Source organism: Oncorhynchus masou, chromosome 5 (genome assembly GCF_036934945.1).
Source record: "Oncorhynchus masou masou isolate Uvic2021 chromosome 5, UVic_Omas_1.1, whole genome shotgun sequence".
Taxonomy (NCBI): Eukaryota; Metazoa; Chordata; class Actinopteri; order Salmoniformes; family Salmonidae; genus Oncorhynchus; species Oncorhynchus masou.
The window spans coordinates 12,445,271-12,470,717 of NC_088216.1; the positions used below are offsets into that span (position 1 = coordinate 12,445,271).

General features: G+C 52.5%; 1 long non-coding RNA gene across 1 annotated transcript; it reads right to left on the reverse strand.

Moving 5' to 3' along the window:
- On the reverse strand, positions 1 to 25,242 carry LOC135533241 (uncharacterized). Its single transcript, XR_010454465.1, has 4 exons — positions 25,126 to 25,242; positions 5,117 to 5,167; positions 255 to 306; positions 1 to 46 (listed from the first exon to the last, which is right to left on the reverse strand). It is a non-coding gene; the product is annotated as an uncharacterized LOC135533241 (long non-coding RNA).
- Positions 25,243 to 25,447: the final 205 nt, after the last annotated feature.

A 25,447-nucleotide genomic window follows, 5' to 3' on the forward strand; every position in this document is an offset into this window, starting at 1 on the left:
CTTGGGTCTAGACGGATGGACTGTCTGGCTGCGTACCATTGAGGATCTGAGACAGACGGACAAGGGCGGGAGGGAGACCAGACAGGTAGAGGGAGACCAGACAGGTAGAGGGAGACCAGACAGGTGGAGGGACAGACAGAGAAAGAAGACAGACACACAGACAATTGAAATACTGTATATTGAAGCGAATTGAATTGTAGTAGAATGTGCTGCTGTGTGCTTGCTGTGTAATGTCAATCTAAGGTTGTACTCACGGCTTTTGTGGAACATAGACTTGATCTCCCCAATAGTGGCATTTGGCTCAACCTGCAAATCAAGAGAGATGAGTGGCACACACACACACACACACACACACACACACACACACACACACACACACACACACACACACACACCTCATTGGCCTTTCATGTGATTACCAGTAAATTTAGCTCTAGCCACACCCCCTGTGTACTGGGTATCTAACAGCTGGTATCACCACACACACACGGCATAAATAAGACACATACAGTGCCAAAACACACACCCACATAGTCAAAGCCACACCGCAACAACAATCCAACAAAGACAATGACGCACACACAAAACCTGACGCACACACAACCATTTAACAGCGGCCACTCCCAGATTGATGCGAAGTCTGGAGATTTAGGGGCTTGCGCTGAACCCTGTTCCCCCAGCCAGACTGCCTCATCCTGGGGGCTTAGCCCTCACATACCCCCCTAACTCCAGTCAGCAGGGACTGGATGGTTCTGGCCAGCCATGGGCCACTATAGCCAATACTAATCGCCAGGCAGAGGAACAACGGACAGTCCTTACTGGCTAGTTGATAAGGACTAGGTGTTTGTACAAAGACTGTATTGAAGGTGGGTCACAACAGTCAAACTGAAAGGTTTTGAACACTGGACTCCCACGAGGCTGCTCCAGTCTGTTTGGCATCCTGACAGCATTCACCAGACATTCTACTACTACTGTATCTGTCTGTGACATCACAGAGGTCTTCCCTCAGACATTCTATTCTCTTTATGACATCACGAGTTCCTCTCCAGACATTCTAGTCTACTTATGACATCACAGGTCTTCCCCAGATATTCTACTCTCTCATGACATCACAGAGATTCTATTTATGACATTGCAGGTCTCCAAGATATTCTAGTGTCTTCATGACATCAGAGGTCTTTCCCAGAGATTCTACTCTTTATAAAATCACAAAAAGCATTCTCCAGACATGATTTAATCTTTATGACATCACAGAGGTGAGGTCTTCAAGAGATTATAGTCTACTTGTGACATCACAGGTTTCTCCCAGACATTCTAGTCTCTTTATGACTTCACCCCAGACATTCCAGATAATTTACTTGACAACATTAGATTAGAATAACTTTACTCAACTCCACCAATATAAAATTCTAATAACCAAATCAAATACTCAGATCAAAGCCCTACTCCAGGAATCTCTATTTTCCAGGGGGCCGCAGTCTAAAGTGGGGGATGACGTGGCCATGGAAACGGTGTTAAGCTGAGAACAGGTCTCAGAGCAGTGGTAATCCTGCGAGGACGTGACCTGATACCTTGCAGCTCCTGTATGCCCTACTAATATCACACTAACACCATACAGAACCTACTACAGTGCTATTAAAACTATAACACCATGATGAACCTAGCTAGGTGTTACACCTGTCATTTAACCATCCGTCTATAACACCATGATGAACCTAGCTAGGTGTTACACCTGTCATTTAACCATCAGTCTATAACACCATGATAAACCTAGCTAGGTGTTACACCTGTCATTTAACCATCCGTCTATAACACCATGATGAACCTAGCTAGGTGTTACACCTGTCATTTAACCATCAGTCTATAACACCATGATAACCTAGCTAGGTGTTACACCTGTCATTTAACCATCAGTCTATAACACCATGATAAACCTAGCTAGGTGTTACACCTGTCATTTAACCATCAGTCTATAACACCATGATGAACCTAGCTAGGTGTTACACCTGTCATTTAACCATCAGTCTATAACACCATGATAAACCTAGCTAGGTGTTACACCTGTCATTTAACCATCAGTCTATAACACCATGATGAACCTAGCTAGGTGTTACACCTGTCATTTAACCATCAGTCTATAACACCATGATGAACCTAGCTAGGTGTTACACCTGTCATTTAACCATCAGTCTATAACACCATGATAAACCTAGCTAGGTGTTACACCTGTCATTTAACCATCAGTCTATAACACCATGATGAACCTAGCTAGGTGTTACACCTGTCATTTAACCATCAGTCTATAACACCATGATAAACCTAGCTAGGTGTTACACCTGTCATTTAACCATCAGTCTATAACACCATGATGAACCTAGCTAGGTGTTACACCTGTCATTTAACCATCAGTCTATAACACCATGATGAACCTAACTAGGTGTTACACCTGTCATTTAACCATCAGACTATGATAAACCTAGCTAGGTGTTACACCTGTCATTTAACCATCAGACTATAACACCATGATAAACCTAACTAGGTGTTACACCTGTCATTTAACCATCAGACTATAACACCATGATAAACCTAACTAGGTGTTACACCTGTCATTTAACCATCAGTCTATAACACCATGATAAACCTAACTAGGTGTTACACCTGTCATTTAACCATCAGTCTGTAACACCATGATGAACCTAGCTAGGTGTTACACCTGTCATTTAACCATCAGTCTATAACACCATGATAAACCTAGCTAGGTTTTACACCTGTCATTTAACCATCAGTCTATAACACCATGATAAACCTAGCTAGGTGTTACACCTGTCATTTAACCATCAGTCTATAACACCATGATAAACCTAACTAGGTGTTACACCTGTCATTTAACCATCAGTCTATAACACCATGATAAACCTAGCTAGGTGTTACACCTGTCATTTAACCATCAGTCTATAACACCATGATAAACCTAGCTAGGTGTTACACCTGTCATTTAACCATCAGTCTATAACACCATGATGAACCTAACTAGGTGTTACACCTGTCATTTAACCATCAGACTATAACACCATGATGAACCTAACTAGGTGTTACACCTGTCATTTAACCATCAGTCTATAACACCATGATAAACCTAGCTAGGTGTTACACCTGTCATTTAACCATCAGTCTATAACACCATGATAAACCTAGCTAGGTGTTACACCTGTCATTTAACCATCAGTCTATAACACCATGATGAACCTAGCTAGGTGTTACACCTGTCATTTAACCATCAGACTATAACACCATGATAAACCTAGCTAGGTGTTACACCTGTCATTTAACCATCAGTCTATAACACCATGATAAACCTAGCTAGGTGTTACACCTGTCATTTAACCATCAGACTATAACACCATGATAAACCTAGCTAGGTGTTACACCTGTCATTTAACCATCAGTCTATAACACCATGATGAACCTAGCTAGGTGTTACACCTGTCATTTAACCATCAGTCTATAACACCATGATAAACCTAGCTAGGGGTTACACCTGTCATTTAACCATCAGTCTATAACACCATGATAAACCTAGCTAGGTGTTACACCTGTCATTTAACCATCAGTCTATAACACCATGATAATAGACAGGAGTTTTAACCTCTAAGCCATAAGAACGATAGTTCACTACAGTCCTAGGTAGTACTGATCACAATGGGCCGTTCCTGCTCAGACAAGGCTTAACTACTTCAGGTTGTACCTGGAGCTACACAGCACTATACAGACTGACTGGGCTCAGACAGACAGACAGACAGACAGCACTATACAGACTGACTGGGCTCAGACAGACAGACAGACAGCACTATACAGACTGACTGGGCTCAGACAGACAGACAGACAGACAGCACTATACAGACTGACTGGGCTCAGACAGACAGACAGCACTATACAGACTGACTGGGCTCAGACAGACAGACAGCACTATACAGACTGACTGGGCTCAGACAGACAGACAGACAGCACTATACAGACTGACTGGGCTCAGACAGACAGACAGCACTATACAGACTGACTGGCTCAGACAGACAGGCAGACAGCACTATACAGACTGACTGGGCTCAGACAGACAGACAGACAGCACTATACAGACTGACTGGGCTCAGACAGACAGACAGCACTATACAGACTGGCTGGGCTCAGACAGACAGACAGACAGCACTATACAGACTGACTGGGCTCAGACAGACAGACAGACAGACAGACAGACAGCACTATACAGACTGACTGGGCTCAGACAGACAGACAGACAGACAGACAGCACTATACAGACTGGCTGGGCTCAGACAGACAGACAGCACTATACAGACTGGCTGGGCTCAGACAGACAGACAGACAGCACTATACAGACTGACTGGGCTCAGACAGACAGACAGCACTATACAGACTGACTGGGCTCAGACAGACAGACAGCACTATACAGACTGGCTGGGCTCAGACAGACAGACAGCACTAGACAGAGACAGACAGACAGACAGACAGCACTATACAGACTGACTGGGCTCAGACAGACAGACAGACAGCACTATACAGACTGACTGGGCTCAGACAGACAGACAGACAGCACTATACAGACTGGCTGGGCTCAGACAGACAGACAGACAGCACTATACAGACTGACTGGGCTCAGACAGACAGACAGCACTATACAGACTGACTGGGCTCAGACAGACAGACAGCACTATACAGACTGACTGGGCTCAGACAGACAGACAGACAGCACTATACAGACTGACTGGGCTCAGACAGACAGACAGCACTATACAGACTGACTGGGCTCAGACAGACAGACAGACAGCACTATACAGACTGACTGGGCTCAGACAGACAGACAGCACTATACAGACTGACTGGGCTCAGACAGACAGCACTTCTGACCTGAGTACAGTGGAACGTCCTACATTAGACAAATAGTCCTATCTAGCCTGCACCTGTTGCACTATTTAACACGGAGACACACACAGATAGACGTACACACACAGATATAGACGTGTGTGTGCCACCCCCCCCCCCCCCACACACACACACACACACACACACACACACACACACAGTATTTGTGAAGAGGTCTTACCTTGTCCAGGAAGCAGAGTTTGTCCTTGGTCTTGGCATCCAGAATCTCCACCTCAAAGAAAACCACAGCTTTCTTAGCCTTCTTAGCTTTGGGCCGTTTAACGGGGGCAGCTGGCACCCCTGGGACACTCCCCGGACCAGCCTTTTTGTGGGTAGCCCCCTCTAGTACTACGGTATCCATCTCCACTCTCCTCCACCACCAGCCTCTCTATTTAATCCCTTTGTCTGGAAAAATTACTTTTCCTCAAGTCCCTCAGTTTGAACAGAGAGGAGAACTGGGGCGCCTGGTTTCAGCTGTGGAAATAAATCTCTCTCCCCCTCGTTCGCTCTGTCGTTTTCCCTCCCATCCCTCCCTCCTTTCTATCATTATGTCCCCCCCCTCCCCCTCATTCCTTCTTCCCTGGCATGCTGGTTGCTTTATTTAACCCCACCCCCACACAGCCCTGCTCCCCTGTGAAGTCATGTACAGCAGGGAGCAAAGTTTATAGAACAGTAAGAAAAGTTGATGCATTCCTGTGTTGAGTTGATTTTGAACCCCCCCCCCCACTAAGATACCCGAGCACCCCCCCCCCTCCCCCCACTAAGATACCCGAGCACCCCCTCCCCAGTCTAGAAGTAAGTATGTGTCGTCAGTCCCCCCCCACAGCTAAATAGAAAGCTCTGCGTAAGCAACCCTCTCCCCGGCCCTCATCACCTCCACTCCTGCCACACCTTCCCTACCCCTCCCCCTCCCCCTCTTACATTTTTTAAACAATTAATTTTTACATGAAATCCAAATAAAAATCTATTTAAATTACAGGTTGTAAGGCAACAAAATAGGAAAAAAAAATGCCAAGGGGGTGAATACTTTTGCAAGGCACTGTAGAGTTGTATGGTTTTCTAAACTGTGAAATCAATTGTTTTTGTTTGATATACATTTTAAAGTGAAAAATCTGAGTCTACGCAATTCCATTACTGTGGAACTGCCCATAAAATGATGCTTTGTAGTCCACACACACACACCAAGCCAGGCATGGCTAGGATTTCTCTAGCTATTTAAACCCCCCCACCCCCACCCATTCCATCTACCCCAGTCTAATAAAAGACCCCCCTGGGATAACAGCCTTTCCTTGTGCTGGGGGTCTAAAGCAGTACAGGATAGACAACTGTCATAGCTGGGGTAGTATTATGGTAGGGTAGTGTTATGGTGGGGCTGGGGTAGTGTTATGGTAGTGCTGGGGTAGTGTTATGGTAGTGCTGGGGTAGTGTTATGGTAGGGCTGGGGTAGTGTTATGGTGGGGCTGGGGTAGTGTTATGGTGGGGCTGGGGTAGTGTTATGGTGGGGCTGGGGTAGTGTTATGGTGGGGCTGGGGTAGTGTTATGGTGGGGCTGGGGTAGTGTTATGGTGGGGCTGGGGTAGTGTTATGGTGGGGCTGGGGTAGTGTTATGGTAGGGCTGGGGTAGTGTTATGGTGGGGCTGGGGTAGTGTTATGGTGGGGCTGGGGTAGTGTTATGGTGGGGCTGGGGTAGTGTTATGGTGGGGTGGGGTAGTGTTATGGTGGGGCTGGGGTAGTGTTATGGTGGGGCTGGGGTAGTGTTATGGTGGGGCTGGGGTAGTGTTATGGTAGGGCTGGGGTAGTGTTATGGTGGGGCTGGGGTAGTGTTATGGTGGGGCTGGGGTAGTGTTATGGTGGGGCTGGGGTAGTGTTATGGTAGGGCTGGGGTAGTGTTATGGTGGGGCTGGGGGTAGTGTTATGGTGGGGCTGGGGTAGTGTTATGGTGGGGCTGGGGTAGTGTTATGGTGGGGCTGGGGTAGTGTTATGGTGGGGCTGGGGTAGTATTATGGTAGGGTAGTGTTATGGTAGTGCTGGGGTAGTGTTATGGTAGTGCTGGGGTAGTGTTATGGTGGGGCTGGGGTAGTGTTATGGTGGGGCTGGGGTAGTGTTATGGTGGGGCTGGGGTAGTGTTATGGTGGGGCTGGGGTAGTGTTATGGTGGGGCTGGGGTAGTGTTATGGTGGGGTAGTGTTATGGTGGGGCTGGGGTAGTGTTATGGTAGGGCTGGGGTAGTGTTATGGTGGGGCTGGGGTAGTGTTATGGTGGGGCTGGGGTAGTGTTATGGTGGGGCTGGGGTAGTGTTATGGTGGGGCTGGGGTAGTATTATGGTAGGGTAGTGTTATGGTAGGGCTGGGGTAGTGTTATGGTAGGGGGGTAGTGTTATGGTGGGGCTGGGGTAGTGTTATGGTGGGGCTGGGGTAGTGTTATGGTGGGGCTGGGGTAGTGTTATGGTGGGGCTGGGGGTTATGGTGGGGCTGGGGGTAGTGTATGGTGGGGCTGGGGTAGTGTTATGGTGGGGCTGGGTGTTATGGTAGGGGTAGTGTTATGGTAGGGCTGGGGTAGTGTTATGGTGGGGCTGGGGTAGTGTTATGGTGGGGCTGGGGTAGTATTATGGTAGGGTAGTGTTATGGTAGTGCTGGGGTAGTGTTATGGTAGTGCTGGGGTAGTGTTATGGTAGTGTTATGGTGGGGCTGGGGTAGTATTATGGTGGGGCTGGGGTAGTGTTATGGTAGTGCTGGGGTAGTGTTATGGTAGTGCTGGGGTAGTGTTATGGTAGTGCTGGGGTAGTGTTATGGTGGGGCTGGGGTAGTGTTATGGTAGTGCTGGGGTAGTGTTATGGTGGGGCTGGGGTAGTGTTATGGTGGGGCTGGGGTAGTGTTATGGTAGGGCTGGGGTAGTGTTATGGTGGGGCTGGGGTAGTGTTATGGTGGGGCTGGGGTAGTAGTATGGTAGGGTAGTGTTATGGTAGGCTGGGGTAGTGTTATGGTGGGGCTGGGGTGCGATTATGGTGGGGTAGTGTTATGGTAGGGGGGTAGTGTTATGGTAGGGCTGGGGTAGTGTTATGGTAGGCTGGGGTAGTGTTATGGTGGTGCTGGGGTAGTGTTATGGTGGGGCTGGGGTGTATTATGGTAGGGTAGTGTTATGGTGGGGCTGGGGTAGTGTTATGGTAGGGCTGGGGTAGTGTTATGGTGGGGCTGGGGTAGTGTTATGGTAGTGCTGGGGTAGTGTTATGGTAGTGCTGGGGTAGTGTTATGGTGGGGCTGGGGTAGTGTTATGGTAGGGTAGTGTTATGGTAGTGCTGGGGTAGTATTATGGTAGTGCTGGGGTAGTGTTATGGTGGGGCTGGGGTAGTGTTATGGTAGTGCTGGGGTAGTGTTATGGTAGGGGGGTAGTGTTATGGTAGGGCTGGGGTAGTGTTATGGTAGTGCTGGGGTAGTGTTATGGTGGGGCTGGGGTAGTGTTATGGTGGGGGGTAGTGTTATGGTGTTATGGTGGGGCTGGGGTAGTGTTATGGTAGGGCTGGGGTAGTGTTATGGTGGGGCTGGGGTAGTGTTATGGTAGGGCTGGGGTAGTGTTATGGTGGGGCTGGGGGTAGTGTTATGGTGGGGTAGTGTTATGGTGGGGCTGGGGTAGTGTTATGGTGGGGTAGTGTTATGGTGGGGCTGGGGTAGTGTTATGGTGGGGCTGGGGTAGTGTTATGGTGGGGCTGGGGTAGTGTTATGGTGGGGCTGGGGTAGTGTTATGGTGGGGCTGGGGTAGTGTTATGGTGGGGCTGGGGTAGTGTTATGGTAGTGATGGGGTAGTGTTATGGTGGGGCTGGGGTAGTGTTATGGTGGGGCTGGGGTAGTGTTATGGTGGGGCTGGGGTAGTGTTATGGTGGGGCTGGGGTAGTGTTATGGTGGGGCTGGGGTAGTGTTATGGTGGGGATGGGGTAGTGTTATGGTGGGGCTGGGGTAGTGTTATGGTAGGGCTGGGGTAGTGTTATGGTGGGGCTGGGGTAGTGTTATGGTGGGGCTGGGGTAGTGTTATGGTAGGGCTGGGGTAGTGTTATGGTGGGGCTGGGGTAGTGTTATGTTATGGTGGGGCTGGGGTAGTGTTATGGTGGGGCTGGGGTAGTGTTATGGTGGGGCTGGGGTAGTGTTATGGTGGGGCTGGGGTAGTGTTATGGTGGGGCTGGGGTAGTGTTATGGTGGGGTAGTGTTATGGTGGGGCTGGGGTAGTGTTATGGTGGGGTAGTGTTATGGTGGGGCTGGGGTAGTGTTATGGTGGGGCTGGGGTAGTGTTATGGTGGGGCTGGGGTAGTGTTATGGTGGGGTAGTGTTATGGTGGGGCTGGGGTAGTGTTATGGTGGGGTAGTGTTATGGTGGGGCTGGGGTAGTGTTATGGTGGGTAGTGTTATGGTGGGGCTGGGGTAGTGTTATGGTGGGGTAGTGTTATGGTGGGGCTGGGGTAGTGTTATGGTGGGGTAGTGTTATGGTGGGGCTGGGGTAGTGTTATGGTGGGGTAGTGTTATGGTGGGGGGTAGTGTTATGGTGGGGCTGGGGTAGTGTTATGGTGGGGCTGTTATGGTGGGGCTGGGGTAGGTTATGGCTGGGGTAGTGTTATGGTGGGGCTGGGGTAGTGTTATGGTGGGGTAGTGTTATGGGGGGTAGTGTTATGGTGGGGCTGGGGTAGTGTTATGGTGGGGCTGGGGTAGTGTTATGGTGGGGCTGGGGTAGTGTTATGGTGGGGCTGGGTAGTGTTATGGTGGGGCTGGGGTAGTGTTATGGTGGGGTAGTGTTATGGTGGGGCTGGGGTAGTGTTATGGTAGGGCTGGGGTAGTGTTATGGTGGGGCTGGGGTAGTGTTATGGTGGGGCTGGGGTAGTGTTATGGTGGGGGGTAGTGTTATGGTGGGGCTGGGGTAGTGTTATGGTGGGGCTGGGGTAGTGTTATGGTGGGGCTGGGTAGTGTTATGGTGGGGCTGGGTAGTGTTATGGTGGGGCTGGGGTAGTGTTATGGTAGGGCTGGGGTAGTGTTATGGTGGGGCTGGGGTAGTGTTATGGTGGGGCTGGGGTAGTGTTATGGTGGGGCTGGGGTAGTGTTATGGTGGGGCTGGGGTAGTGTTATGGTGGGGCTGGGGTAGTGTTATGGTGGGGCTGGGGCAGTGTTATGGTGGGGCTGGGGCAGTGTTATGGTGGGGCTGGGGCAGTGTTATGGTGGGGCTGGGGTAGTGTTATGGTGGGGCTGGGGTAGTGTTATGGTGGGGCTGGGGTAGTGTTATGGTGGGGCTGGGGTAGTGTTATGGTGGGGCTGGGGTAGTGTTATGGTGGGGTAGTGTTATGGTGGGGCTGGGGTAGTGTTATGGTGGGGCTGGGGTAGTGTTATGGTAGTGCTGGGGTAGTGTTATGGTAGTGATGGGGTAGTGTTATGGTGGGGCTGGGGTAGTGTTATGGTGGGGCTGGGGTAGTGTTATGGTAGGGTAGTGTTATGGTAGTGCTGGGGTAGTGTTATGGTAGTGCTGGGGTAGTGTTATGGTAGTGATGGGGTAGTGTTATGGTAGTGATGGGGTAGTGTTATGGTGGGGCTGGGGTAGTGTTATGGTGGGGTAGTGTTATGGTGGGGCTGGGGTAGTGTTATGGTGGGGTAGTGTTATTGTGGGGCTGGGGTAGTGTTATGGTGGGGCTGGGGTAGTGTTATGGTGGGGCTGGGGTAGTGTTATGGTGGGGCTGGGGTAGTGTTATGGTAGGGCTGGGGTAGTGTTATGGTGGGGCTGGGGTAGTGTTATGGTGGGGCTGGGGTAGTGTTATGGTAGTGATGGGGTAGTGTTATGGTAGTGCTGGGGTAGTGTTATGGTAGTGTTATGGTAGTGCTGGGGTAGTGTTATGGTAGTGCTGGGGTAGTGTTATGGTGGGGCTGGGGTAGTGTTATGGTAGGGCTGGGGTAGTGTTATGGTAGAGATGGGGTAGTGTTATGGTGGGGCTGGGGTAGTGTTATGGTAGGGCTGGGGTAGTGTTATGGTGGGGCTGGGGTAGTGTTATGGTGGGGCTGGGGTAGTGTTATGGTAGGGCTGGGGTAGTGTTATGGTAGGGCTGGGGTAGTGTTATGTTATGGTGGGGCTGGGGTAGTGTTATGGTGGGGCTGGGGTAGTGTTATGGTGGGGCTGGGGTAGTGTTATGGTGGGGCTGGGGTAGTGTTATGGTGGGGCTGGGGTAGTGTTATGGTGGGGTAGTGTTATGGTGGGGCTGGGGTAGTGTTATGGTGGGGTAGTGTTATGGTGGGGCTGGGGTAGTGTTATGGTGGGGTAGTGTTATGGTGGGGCTGGGGTAGTGTTATGGTGGGGTAGTGTTATGGTGGGGCTGGGGTAGTGTTATGGTGGGGTAGTGTTATGGTGGGGCTGGGGTAGTGTTATGGTAGGGTAGTGTTATGGTGGGGCTGGGGTAGTGTTATGGTGGGGTAGTGTTATGGTGGGGCTGGGGTAGTGTTATGGTGGGGTAGTGTTATGGTGGGGCTGGGGTAGTGTTATGGTGGGGTAGTGTTATGGTGGGGTAGTGTTATGGTGGGGCTGGGGTAGTGTTATGGTGGGGTAGTGTTATGGTGGGGCTGGGGTAGTGTTATGGTGGGGTAGTGTTATGGTGGGGCTGGGGTAGTGTTATGGTGGGGTAGTGTTATGGTGGGGTAGTGTTATGGTGGGGTAGTGTTATGGTGGGGCTGGGGTAGTGTTATGGTAGGGCTGGGGTAGTGTTATGGTGGGGCTGGGGTAGTGTTATGGTGGGGTAGTGTTATGGTGGGGCTGGGGTAGTGTTATGGTAGGGCTGGGGTAGTGTTATGGTAGGGCTGGGGTAGTGTTATGGTGGGGCTGGGGTAGTGTTATGGTGGGGCTGGGGTAGTGTTATGGTGGGGTAGTGTTATGGTGGGGCTGGGGTAGTGTTATGGTGGGGCTGGGGTAGTGTTATGGTGGGGCTGGGTAGTGTTATGGTGGGGCTGGGTAGAGTTATGGTGGGGCTGGGGTAGTGTTATGGTAGGGCTGGGGTAGTGTTATGGTGGGGCTGGGGTAGTGTTATGGTGGGGCTGGGGTAGTGTTATGGTGGGGCTGGGGTAGTGTTATGGTGGGGCTGGGGTAGTGTTATGGTGGGGCTGGGGTAGTGTTATGGTGGGGCTGGGGCAGTGTTATGGTGGGGCTGGGGCAGTGTTATGGTGGGGCTGGGGCAGTGTTATGGTGGGGCTGGGGTAGTGTTATGGTGGGGCTGGGGTAGTGTTATGGTGGGGCTGGGGTAGTGTTATGGTGGGGCTGGGGTAGTGTTATGGTGGGGCTGGGGTAGTGTTATGGTGGGGCTGGGGTAGTGTTATGGTGGGGGTAGTGTTATGGTGGGGTAGTGTTATGGTGGGGTAGTGTTATGGTGGGGTAGTGTTATGGTGGGGTAGTGTTATGGTGGGGCTGGGGTAGTGTTATGGTGGGGCTGGGGTAGTGTTATGGTGGGGCTGGGGTAGTGTTATGGTGGGGTAGTGTTATGGTGGGGTAGTGTTATGGTGGGGTAGTGTTATGGTGGGGTAGTGTTATGGTGGGGTAGTGTTATGGTGGGGTAGTGTTATGGTGGGGTAGTGTTATGGTGGGGTAGTGTTATGGTGGGGTAGTGTTATGGTGGGGTAGTGTTATGGTGGGGCTGGGGTAGTGTTATGGTGGGGCTGGGGTAGTGTTATGGTGGGGTAGTGTTATGGTGGGGCTGGGGTAGTGTTATGGTGGGGTAGTGTTATGGTGGGGCTGGGGTAGTGTTATGGTGGGGTAGTGTTATGGTGGGGTAGTGTTATGGTGGGGCTGGGGTAGTGTTATGGTAGGGCTGGGGTAGTGTTATGGTGGGGCTGGGGTAGTGTTATGGTGGGGTAGTGTTATGGTGGGGCTGGGGTAGTGTTATGGTGGGGTGGTGTTATGGTGGGGCTGGGGTAGTGTTATGGTAGGGCTGGGGTAGTGTTATGGTGGGGCTGGGGTAGTGTTATGGTGGGGTAGTGTTATGGTGGGGCTAGTGTTATGGTGGGGCTGGGGTAGTGTTATGGTGGGGCTGGGGTAGTGTTATGGTGGGGCTGGGGTAGTGTTATGGTGGGGCTGGGGTAGTGTTATGGTGGGGCTGGGGTAGTGTTATGGTGGGGCTGGGGTAGTGTTATGGTGGGGCTGGGGTAGTGTTATGGTAGGGCTGGGGTAGTGTTATGGTAGGGCTGGGGTAGTGTTATGGTGGGGCTGGGGTAGTGTTATGGTGGGGCTGGGGTAGTGTTATGGTGGGGCTGGGGTAGTGTTATGGTGGGGCTGGGGTAGTGTTATGGTGGGGCTGGGGTAGTGTTATGGTGGGGCTGGGGTAGTGTTATGGTGGGGCTGGGGTAGTGTTATGGTGGGGCTGGGGTAGTGTTATGGTGGGGCTGGGGTAGTGTTATGGTGGGGCTGGGGCAGTGTTATGGTGGGGCTGGGGCAGTGTTATGGTGGGGCTGGGGCAGTGTTATGGTGGGGCTGGGGTAGTGTTATGGTGGGGCTGGGAGTAGTGTTATGGTGGGGCTGGGGTAGTGTTATGGTGGGGCTGGGGTAGTGTTATGGTGGGGCTGGGGTAGTGTTATGGTGGGGCTGGGGTAGTGTTATGGTGGGGTAGTGTTATGGTGGGGCTGGGGTAGTGTTATGGTGGGGTAGTGTTATGGTAGGGCTGGGGTAGTGTTATGGTGGGGCTGGGGTAGTGTTATGGTGGGGTAGTGTTATGGTGGGGCTGGGGTAGTGTTATGGTGGGGCTGGGGTAGTGTTATGGTGGGGCTGGGGTAGTGTTATGGTGGGGTAGTGTTATGGTAGGGCTGGGGTAGTGTTATGGTGGGGCTGGGGTAGTGTTATGGTGGGGCTGGGGTAGTGTTATGGTGGGGCTGGGGTAGTGTTATGGTGGGGTAGTGTTATGGTGGGGTAGTGTTATGGTAGGGCTGGGGTAGTGTTATGGTGGGGCTGGGGTAGTGTTATGGTGGGGCTGGGGTAGTGTTATGGTGGGGCTGGGGTAGTGTTATGGTGGGGCTGGGGTAGTGTTATGGTGGGGTAGTGTTATGGTGGGGCTGGGGTAGTGTTATGGTGGGGCTGGGGTAGTGTTATGGTGGGGCTGGGGCAGTGTTATGGTGGGGCTGGGGTAGTGTTATGGTAGGGTAGTGTTATGGTGGGGCTGGGGTAGTGTTATGGTGGGGCTGGGGTAGTGTTATGGTGGGGCTGGGGTAGTGTTATGGTGGGGCTGGGGTAGTGTTATGGTGGGGTAGTGTTATGGTGGGGTAGTGTTATGGTGGGGTAGTGTTATGGTGGGGTAGTGTTATGGTAGGGCTGGGGTAGTGTTATGGTGGGGCTGGGGTAGTGTTATGGTGGGGCTGGGGTAGTGTTATGGTGGGGTAGTGTTATGGTGGGGCTGGGGTAGTGTTATGGTGGGGCTGGGGTAGTGTTATGGTGGGGTAGTGTTATGGTAGGGCTGGGGTAGTGTTATGGTGGGGCTGGGGTAGTGTTATGGTGGGGCTGGGGTAGTGTTATGGTGGGGCTGGGGTAGTGTTATGGTGGGGTAGTGTTATGGTGGGGTAGTGTTATGGTGGGGCTGGGGTAGTGTTATGGTGGGGCTGGGGAAGTGTTATGGTGGGGCTGGGGAAGTGTTATGGTGGGGCTGGGGGTAGTGTTATGGTGGGGCTGGGGTAGTGTTATGGTGGGGGTGGGGCTGGGGTAGTGTTATGGTGGGGCTGGGGTAGTGTTATGGTGGGGCTGGGGTAGTGTTATGGTGGGGCTGGGGCAGTGTTATGTGGGGCTGGGGTAGTGTTATGGTAGGGTAGTGTTATGGTGGGGCTGGGGTAGTGTTATGGTGGGGCTGGGGTAGTGTTATGGTGGGGCTGGGGTAGTGTTATGGTGGGGTAGTGTTATGGTGGGGTAGTGTTATGGTGGGGCTGGGGTAGTGTTATGGTGGGGCTGGGGTAGTGTTATGGTGGGGTAGTGTTATGGTGGGGTAGTGTTATGGTGGGGTAGTGTTATGGTGGGGTAGTGTTATGGTGGGGTAGTGTTATGGTGGGGTAGTGTTATGGTGGGGTAGTGTTATGGTGGGGTAGTGTTATGGTGGGGCTGTGTTATGGTGGGGCTGGGGTAGTGTTATGGTGGGGCTGGGGTAGTGTTATGGTGGGGCTGGGGTAGTGTTATGGTGGGGCTGGGGTAGTGTTATGGTGGGGCTGGGGGTAGTGTTATGGTGGGGCTGGGGTAGTGTTATGGTGGGGTAGTGTTATGGTAGGGCTGGGGTAGTGTTATGGTGGGGCTGGGGTAGTGTTATGGTGGGGCTGGGGTAGTGTTATGGTGGGGCTGGGGTAGTGTTATGGTGGGGCTGGGGTAGTGTTATGGTGGGGTAGTGTTATGGTAGGGCTGGGGTAGTGTTATGGTGGGGCTGGGGTAGTGTTATGGTGGGGCTGGGGTAGTGTTATGGTGGGGCTGGGGTAGTGTTATGGTGGGGTAGTGTTATGGTGGGGCTGGGGTAGTGTTATGGTGGGGTAGTGTTATGGTGGGGCTGGGGTAGTGTTATGGTGGGGCTGGGGTAGTGTTATGGTGGGGCTGGGGTAGTGTTATGGTGGGGCTGGGGTAGTGTTATGGTGGGGCTGGGGTAGTGTTATGGTGGGGCTGGGGTAGTGTTATGGTGGGGTAGTGTTATGGTGGGGTAGTGTTATGGTGGGGCTGGGGTAGTGTTATGGTGGGGTAGTGTTATGGTGGGGTAGTGTTATGGTGGGGCTGGGGTAGTGTTATGGTGGGGCTGGGGTAGTGTTATGGTGGGGCTGGGGTAGTGTTATGGTGGGGCTGGGGTAGTGTTATGGTAGGGTAGTGTTATGGTGGGGCTGGGGTAGTGTTATGGTGGGGCTGGGGTAGTGTTATGGTGGGGCTGGGGTAGTGTTATGGTGGGGCTGGGGTAGTGTTATGGTGGGGCTGGGGTAGTGTTATGGTGGGGTAGTGTTATGGTGGGGCTGGGGTAGTGTTATGGTGGGGTAGTGTTATGGTAGGGCTGGGGTAGTGTTATGGTGGGGCTGGGGTAGTGTTATGGTGGGGCTGGGGTAGTGTTATGGTGGGGTAGTGTTATGGTGGGGTAGTGTTATGGTGGGGTAGTGTTATGGTGGGGCTGGGGTAGTGTTATGGTGGGGCTGGGGTAGTGTTATGGTAGGGTAGTGTTATGGTGGGGCTGGGGTAGTGTTATGGTGGGGCTGGGGTAGTGTTATGGTGGGGCTGGGGTAGTGTTATGGTGGGGCTGGGGTAGTGTTATGGTGGGGCTGGGGTAGTGTTATGGTGGGGCTGGGGTAGTGTTATGGTGGGGCTGGGGTAGTGTTATGGTGGGGCTGGGGTAGTGTTATGGTGGGGCTGGGGTAGTGTTATGGTGGGGCTGGGGTAGTGTTATGGTGGGGTAGTGTTATGGTAGGGGCTGGGGTAGTGTTATGGTGGGGCTGGGGTAGTGTATTGGTGGGGCTGGGGTAGTGTTATGGTGGGGCTGGGGTAGTGTTATGGTGGGGTAGTGTTATGGTAGGGCTGGGGTAGTGTTATGGTGGGGCTGGGGTAGTGTTATGGTGGGGCTGGGGTAGTGTTATGGTGGGGCTGGGGTAGTGTTATGGTGGGGTAGTGTTATGGTGGGGCTGGGGTAGTGTTATGGTGGGGTAGTGTTATGGTAGGGCTGGGGTAGTGTTATGGTGGGGCTGGGGTAGTGTTATGGTGGGGCTGGGGTAGTGTTATGGTGGGGTAGTGTTATGGTGGGGTAGTGTTATGGTGGGGTAGTGTTATGGTGGGGCTGGGGTAGTGTTATGGTGGGGCTGGGGTAGTGTTATGGTAGGGTAGTGTTATGGTGGGGCTGGGGTAGTGTTATGGTGGGGCTGGGGTAGTGTTATGGTGGGGCTGGGGTAGTGTTATGGTGGGGCTGGGGTAGTGTTATGGTGGGGCTGGGGTAGTGTTATGGTGGGGCTGGGGTAGTGTTATGGTGGGGCTGGGGTAGTGTTATGGTGGGGTAGTGTTATGGTGGGGCTGGGGTAGTGTTATGGTGGGGTAGTGTTATGGTGGGGTAGTGTTATGGTGGGGTAGTGTTATGGTGGGGCTGGGGTAGTGTTATGGTAGGGCTGGGGTAGTGTTATGGTGGGGCTGGGGTAGTGTTATGGTGGGGTAGTGTTATGGTGGGGCTGGGGTAGTGTTATGGTAGGGCTGGGGTAGTGTTATGGTAGGGCTGGGGTAGTGTTATGGTGGGGCTGGGGTAGTGTTATGGTGGGGCTGGGGTAGTGTTATGGTGGGGTAGTGTTATGGTGGGGCTGGGGTAGTGTTATGGTGGGGCTGGGGTAGTGTTATGGTGGGGCTGGGTAGTGTTATGGTGGGGCTGGGTAGTGTTATGGTGGGGCTGGGGTAGTGTTATGGTAGGGCTGGGGTAGTGTTATGGTGGGGCTGGGGTAGTGTTATGGTGGGGCTGGGGTAGTGTTATGGTGGGGCTGGGGTAGTGTTATGGTGGGGCTGGGGTAGTGTTATGGTGGGGCTGGGGTAGTGTTATGGTGGGGCTGGGGCAGTGTTATGGTGGGGCTGGGGCAGTGTTATGGTGGGGCTGGGGCAGTGTTATGGTGGGGCTGGGGTAGTGTTATGGTGGGGCTGGGGTAGTGTTATGGTGGGGCTGGGGTAGTGTTATGGTGGGGCTGGGGTAGTGTTATGGTGGGGCTGGGGTAGTGTTATGGTGGGGCTGGGGTAGTGTTATGGTGGGGTAGTGTTATGGTGGGGTAGTGTTATGGTGGGGTAGTGTTATGGTGGGGTAGTGTTATGGTGGGGTAGTGTTATGGTGGGGCTGGGGTAGTGTTATGGTGGGGCTGGGGTAGTGTTATGGTGGGGCTGGGGTAGTGTTATGGTGGGGTAGTGTTATGGTGGGGTAGTGTTATGGTGGGGTAGTGTTATGGTGGGGTAGTGTTATGGTGGGGTAGTGTTATGGTGGGGTAGTGTTATGGTGGGGTAGTGTTATGGTGGGGTAGTGTTATGGTGGGGTAGTGTTATGGTGGGGTAGTGTTATGGTGGGGCTGGGGTAGTGTTATGGTGGGGCTGGGGTAGTGTTATGGTGGGGTAGTGTTATGGTGGGGCTGGGGTAGTGTTATGGTGGGGGTAGTGTTATGGTGGGGCTGGGGTAGTGTTATGGTGGGGTAGTGTTATGGTGGGGTAGTGTTATGGTGGGGCTGGGGTAGTGTTATGGTAGGGCTGGGGTAGTGTTATGGTGGGGCTGGGGTAGTGTTATGGTGGGGTAGTGTTATGGTGGGGCTGGGGTAGTGTTATGGTGGGGTAGTGTTATGGTGGGGCTGGGGTAGTGTTATGGTAGGGCTGGGGTAGTGTTATGGTGGGGCTGGGGTAGTGTTATGGTGGGGCTGGGGTAGTGTTATGGTGGGGTAGTGTTATGGTGGGGCTGGGGTAGTGTTATGGTGGGGCTGGGGTAGTGTTATGGTGGGGCTGGGGTAGTGTTATGGTGGGGCTGGGGTAGTGTTATGGTGGGGCTGGGGTTGTGTTATGGTGGGGCTGGGGTAGTGTTATGGTGGGGCTGGGTAGTGTTATGGTGGGGCTGGGGTAGTGTTATGGTAGGGCTGGGGTAGTGTTATGGTGGGGCTGGGGTAGTGTTATGGTGGGGCTGGGGTAGTGTTATGGTGGGGCTGGGGTAGTGTTATGGTGGGGCTGGGGTAGTGTTATGGTGGGGCTGGGGTAGTGTTATGGTGGGGCTGGGGTAGTGTTATGGTGGGGCTGGGGTAGTGTTATGGTGGGGCTGGGGTAGTGTTATGGTGGGGCTGGGGTAGTGTTATGGTGGGGCTGGGGCAGTGTTATGGTGGGGCTGGGGCAGTGTTATGGTGGGGCTGGGGCAGTGTTATGGTGGGGCTGGGGTAGTGTTATGGTGGGGCTGGGGTAGTGTTATGGTGGGGCTGGGGTAGTGTTATGGTGGGGCTGGGGTAGTGTTATGGTGGGGCTGGGGTAGTGTTATGGTGGGGCTGGGGTAGTGTTATGGTGGGGTAGTGTTATGGTGGGGCTGGGGTAGTGTTATGGTGGGGTAGTGTTATGGTAGGGCTGGGGTAGTGTTATGGTGGGGCTGGGGTAGTGTTATGGTGGGGTAGTGTTATGGTGGGGCTGGGGTAGTGTTATGGTGGGGCTGGGGTAGTGTTATGGTGGGGCTGGGGTAGTGTTATGGTGGGGTAGTGTTATGGTAGGGCTGGGGTAGTGTTATGGTGGGGCTGGGGTAGTGTTATGGTGGGGCTGGGGTAGTGTTATGGTGGGGCTGGGGTAGTGTTATGGTGGGGTAGTGTTATGGTGGGGTAGTGTTATGGTAGGGCTGGGGTAGTGTTATGGTGGGGCTGGGGTAGTGTTATGGTGGGGCTGGGGTAGTGTTATGGTGGGGCTGGGGTAGTGTTATGGTGGGGCTGGGGTAGTGTTATGGTGGGGTAGTGTTATGGTGGGGCTGGGGTAGTGTTATGGTGGGGCTGGGGTAGTGTTATGGTGGGGCTGGGGCAGTGTTATGGTGGGGCTGGGGTAGTGTTATGGTAGGGTAGTGTTATGGTGGGGCTGGGGTAGTGTTATGGTGGGGCTGGGGTAGTGTTATGGTGGGGCTGGGGTAGTGTTATGGTGGGGCTGGGGTAGTGTTATGGTGGGGTAGTGTTATGGTGGGGTAGTGTTATGGTGGGGTAGTGTTATGGTGGGGTAGTGTTATGGTAGGGCTGGGGTAGTGTTATGGTGGGGCTGGGGTAGTGTTATGGTGGGGCTGGGGTAGTGTTATGGTGGGGTAGTGTTATGGTGGGGCTGGGGTAGTGTTATGGTGGGGCTGGGGTAGTGTTATGGTGGGGTAGTGTTATGGTAGGGCTGGGGGTAGTGTTATGGTGGGGCTGGGGTAGTGTTATGGTGGGGCTGGGGTAGTGTTATGGTGGGGCTGGGGTAGTGTTATGGTGGGGTAGTGTTATGGTGGGGTAGTGTTATGGTGGGGCTGGGGTAGTGTTATGGTGGGGCTGGGGAAGTGTTATGGTGGGGCTGGGAAGTGTTATGGTGGGGCTGGGGTAGTGTTATGGTGGGGCTGGGGTAGTGTTATGGTGGGGTAGTGTTATGGTGGGGCTGGGGTAGTGTTATGGTGGGGCTGGGGTAGTGTTATGGTGGGGCTGGGGCAGTGTTATGGTGGGGCTGGGGTAGTGTTATGGTAGGGTAGTGTTATGGTGGGGCTGGGGTAGTGTTATGGTGGGGCTGGGGTAGTGTTATGGTGGGGCTGGGGTAGTGTTATGGTGGGGTAGTGTTATGGTGGGGTAGTGTTATGGTGGGGCTGGGGTAGTGTTATGGTGGGGCTGGGGTTGTGTTATGGTGGGGTAGTGTTATGGTGGGGTTGTGTTATGGTGGGGTAGTGTTATGGTGGGGTAGTGTTATGGTGGGGTAGTGTTATGGTGGGGTAGTGTTATGGTGGGGTAGTGTTATGGTGGGGTAGTGTTATGGTGGGGCTGTGTTATGGTGGGGCTGGGGTAGTGTTATGGTGGGGCTGGGGTAGTGTTATGGTGGGGCTGGGGTAGTGTTATGGTGGGGCTGGGGTAGTGTTATGGTGGGGCTGGGGTAGTGTTATGGTGGGGCTGGGGTAGTGTTATGGTGGGGTAGTGTTATGGTAGGGCTGGGGTAGTGTTATGGTGGGGCTGGGGTAGTGTTATGGTGGGGCTGGGGTAGTGTTATGGTGGGGCTGGGGTAGTGTTATGGTGGGGCTGGGGTAGTGTTATGGTGGGGTAGTGTTATGGTAGGGCTGGGGTAGTGTTATGGTGGGGCTGGGGTAGTGTTATGGTGGGGCTGGGGTAGTGTTATGGTGGGGCTGGGGTAGTGTTATGGTGGGGTAGTGTTATGGTGGGGCTGGGGTAGTGTTATGGTGGGGTAGTGTTATGGTGGTGGGGCTGGGGTAGTGTTATGGTGGGGCTGGGGTAGTGTTATGGTGGGGCTGGGGTAGTGTTATGGTGGGGCTGGGGTAGTGTTATGGTGGGGCTGGGGTAGTGTTATGGTGGGGCTGGGGTAGTGTTATGGTGGGGTAGTGTTATGGTGGGGTAGTGTTATGGTGGGGCTGGGGTAGTGTTATGGTGGGGCTGGGGTAGTGTTATGGTGGGGCAGTGTTATGGTGGGGCTGGGGTAGTGTTATGGTAGGGTAGTGTTATGGTGGGGCTGGGGTAGTGTTATGGTGGGGCTGGGGTAGTGTTATGGTGGGGCTGGGGTAGTGTTATGGTGGGGCTGGGGTAGTGTTATGGTGGGGCTGGGGTAGTGTTATGGTGGGGTAGTGTTATGGTGGGGTAGTGTTATGGTGGGGTAGTGTTATGGTGGGGTAGTGTTATGGTGGGGTAGTGTTATGGTGGGGTAGTGTTATGGTGGGGTAGTGTTATGGTGGGGTAGTGTTATGGTGGGGCTGTGTTATGGTGGGGCTGGGGTAGTGTTATGGTGGGGCTGGGGTAGTGTTATGGTGGGGCTGGGGTAGTGTTATGGTGGGGCTGGGGTAGTGTTATGGTGGGGCTGGGGTAGTGTTATGGTGGGGCTGGGGTAGTGTTATGGTGGGGCTGGGGTAGTGTTATGGTGGGGTAGTGTTATGGTAGGGCTGGGGTAGTGTTATGGTGGGGCTGGGGTAGTGTTATGGTGGGGCTGGGGTAGTGTTATGGTGGGGCTGGGGTAGTGTTATGGTGGGGTAGTGTTATGGTAGGGCTGGGGTAGTGTTATGGTGGGGCTGGGGTAGTGTTATGGTGGGGCTGGGGTAGTGTTATGGTGGGGCTGGGGTAGTGTTATGGTGGGGTAGTGTTATGGTGGGGCTGGGGTAGTGTTATGGTGGGGTAGTGTTATGGTAGGGCTGGGGTAGTGTTATGGTGGGGCTGGGGTAGTGTTATGGTGGGGCTGGGGTAGTGTTATGGTGGGGTAGTGTTATGGTGGGGTAGTGTTATGGTGGGGTAGTGTTATGGTGGGGCTGGGGTAGTGTTATGGTGGGGCTGGGGTAGTGTTATGGTAGGGTAGTGTTATGGTGGGGCTGGGGTAGTGTTATGGTGGGGCTGGGGTAGTGTTATGGTGGGGCTGGGGTAGTGTTATGGTGGGGCTGGGGTAGTGTTATGGTGGGGCTGGGTTAGTGTTATGGTGGGGCTGGGGTAGTGTTATGGTGGGGCTGGGGTAGTGTTATGGTGGGGCTGGGGTAGTGTTATGGTGGGGCTGGGGTAGTGTTATGGTGGGGCTGGGGTAGTGTTAGGGCGGGGCTGGGGTAGTGTTATGGTGGGGCTGGGGTAGTGTTATGGTGGGGTAGTGTTATGGTGGGGCTGGGGTAGTGTTATGGTGGGGCTGGGGTAGTGTTATGGTGGGGCTGGGGTAGTGTTATGGTGGGGCTGGGGTAGTGTTATGGTGGGGCTGGGGTAGTGTTATGGTGGGGCTGGGGTAGTGTTATGGTGGGGTAGTGTTATGGTGGGGCTGGGGTAGTGTTATGGTGGGGCTGGGGTAGTGTTATGGTGGGGCTGGGGTAGTGTTATGGTGGGGCTGGGGTAGTGTTATGGTGGGGCTGGGGTAGTGTTATGGTGGGGCTGGGGTAGTGTTATGGTGGGGCTGGGGTAGTGTTATGGTGGGGCTGGGGTAGTGTTATGGTGGGGCTGGGTAGTGTTATGGTGGGGCTGGGGTAGTGTTATGGTGGGGCTGGGGTAGTGTTATGGTGGGGCTGGGGTAGTGTTATGGTGGGGCTGGGGTAGTGTTATGGTGGGGCTGGGGTAGTGTTATGGTGGGGCTGGGGTAGTGTTATGGTGGGGCTGGGGTAGTGTTATGGTGGGGCTGGGGTAGTGTTATGGTGGGGCTGGGTAGTGTTATGGTGGGGCTGGGGTAGTGTTATGGTGGGGCTGGGGTAGTGTTATGGTGGGGCTGGGTAGTGTTATGGTGGGGCTGGGGTAGTGTTATGGTAGGGCTGGGGTAAAACATGGAGCTCTAGAGTAGGACAGCATTGGAACTAGCTAAGTAGTGCAGGTTGGAGGAGTGCTGTGCTGCCATGACTGTGAGCTTTGCACAACGTTCTCTACGGACAGACCTGATGATGATGATGTAGTGGACTAGCAACTGATCTACAATCAGGTATATTCTACCACCTGAATGGTTAATATTAGCATTGTGCGTATGGTAATCTGATCCTAGATCTGTGGTATGGTGGATTGAGTGTCCATCTTCATCCAATGTGTGTTGTTGTCAGTGCAGCGAGGCAGCAGGTGTCATGCCTAGGTCTATATTTACTATTACAGTGCTTTGGCTCCACCTTGTGGGTATGTGTTAGAACTACATCAGCAGTGATTTTGTGTTGTGATGAATGTATTCATTGGAGATAATTTGGATTCAAGATGAATGCAGACAGTAACGCAGACAGTGAAGCAGACAGTAATGCAGACAGTAATCTGGTTGATTGTAAGCAATCCTTCCCTGATGGCCCAATGACGCATTGATACGGGCACAACATTTATTCTATAGTCAAATGCACATCTTACCAGTGCAATAACATGTCTATATTGGGCTTCCTGCAGACTAATCTAGATATTATTGTAGCCTGCTGGTATGTCAGCTTTACTACGGCCTCCAAGAGTTCTGGACCTTTCTGGCAGAACACTAGGTTACATTGTAGCAGGCGAGCGGGTCCCAGCTCCTCTATAGCTGTTCTGTCCCTCAATTACTACATTAGAAAGAGATAACGTTCTTGGAATGAAAACCTCCCAGTGCATAGAGGCATCAGACAGACCTGGGTTGAAGTACTATTTGAAATGCATCATTTGCTTGATTGATCTTTCCTGGCTTTAACACAGACCAATGGAATAGTCCAATAGCTACAAACGTTAACCCATCTACAACTCTAGATAGGCTAGAGGGCAAACTCTCAAAGTATTGGATCGAGTTCAAATATCTTGTACGAGGAGGAGGAGACATGGGGAGGGGCGGGAACCCACTGGTCGGGGCACTTCTAACTCTACACAACTGCCCAAACTGGCTCCTTCACATCCTGTCGATTGGGTTTGGTCGGCACACCTGCTGTAGCTTCAGTCCTGGTAGCCATGACAACACCTGCTGTAGCTTCAGTCCTGGTAGCCATGACAACACCTGCTGTAGCTTCAGTCCTGGTAGCCATGACAACACCTGCTGTCGCTAGCTCGCCTGCAGTCTAGAAAGCGGTTTTAAAATCTGACTGTAGGAGGATTAACTCCCCTCTAGACGCTGATAGAAGATCAGTTTGTATGCGATTACCCCCAAATGGCTAAGACTATGTTTAGTGGGGGTTAATCTGGTCCTAGATCTGTGTGTATTGGGTCTGAGCGCCACAAGGACAACACATGTAGAGGTACATGTCTATGGGTCTGTCTGCCTACACAGCCATGAGAGTGAAGGTGGTCATGTGTTTCAGAGGACAGTAACTACCATTATTGCCTGTTTGCTATTAATTTAACACAGTAACCAGCGGGGTTTGATAGGATTACATATACATCTTTGCATGCAGCCTTTCTTGCTCACCATATAAGATTGGAAAAGCTAAGTCGACGAGGCTATGTGCAATAGGAGTTTAGATTTAAGCTCGGCCTAGTTGTGTCATCACTTTACTCTCCTATATGCAGATCAACAGACTGTCAGTCAGTCTGATATGACACGCAGTGGCCTCTTATGTTCATACAGTAAAGTAGTGTAACGGTCAACATTTCTACCCAAGAGGCTACATTTTTGTACGACACGACACTCCCCACAAGGTTAGATTTGTTGCGCACTTGACTGTTCACCTGCAATGATAGTCTCGCTGCCCCGCAATGAAGCAACAATGCCGAGATAAGAACTCTTCAGCGTTCCAATCTACCAGCGGTGGCGCAGCCTAGTTGATGCATTGTGAGAAAACAACGACTGGTAAATAGATAAATAAACTAGTAACCTATCTGTTTGGTTGGTTGGATTGCTGTTTATTGTGAAAGTAGAAGTGATAGGCTATGTCCACGATATGTGAATTGCAGGCAAGTAGACTACAACTTCGACCAGAGTCCACAACCACACCACACCACACGGGCTGGAGGCTTTGACATCCGAGTGAGCTCGTCTCTGTTCTCCAGCGTGTCCTACCATCCTAAATCTGACCGTCGGGAAACTAACTGACAATCTTACAACACCGGTAATGAAACAGCTAGAGATATAATGTACAGAATCCCGATTAAAGGTTTCGAGTTACAGTGGATACTATCTTACCTCGTAATGCTTCATCTTGGCAGTTTGTGCTCGCTCTCATCCAAGGTGAGCGACGGGTGGTGCCTTCCAATCAGAGCAAGAGGAAGCGTTGATGGCTTTCAGGTCCCCAATTGGTCCAATGATTGGGAAGTCCAATGGTTACCTATTTAATATCACGTCCAATCAATGTGTCGGAAAGCTAAGTAGATATGCCGTACTTCCCGTATTGTAGCCAATGGGGGAGTCGATTCAAAAATGGAGTGATTCGTTTGGACAAATGGAGATGCGGGGTAAATTGTATTAGCGGGTGATTATGTTAGTAAATCTTACGTTATCAACACCA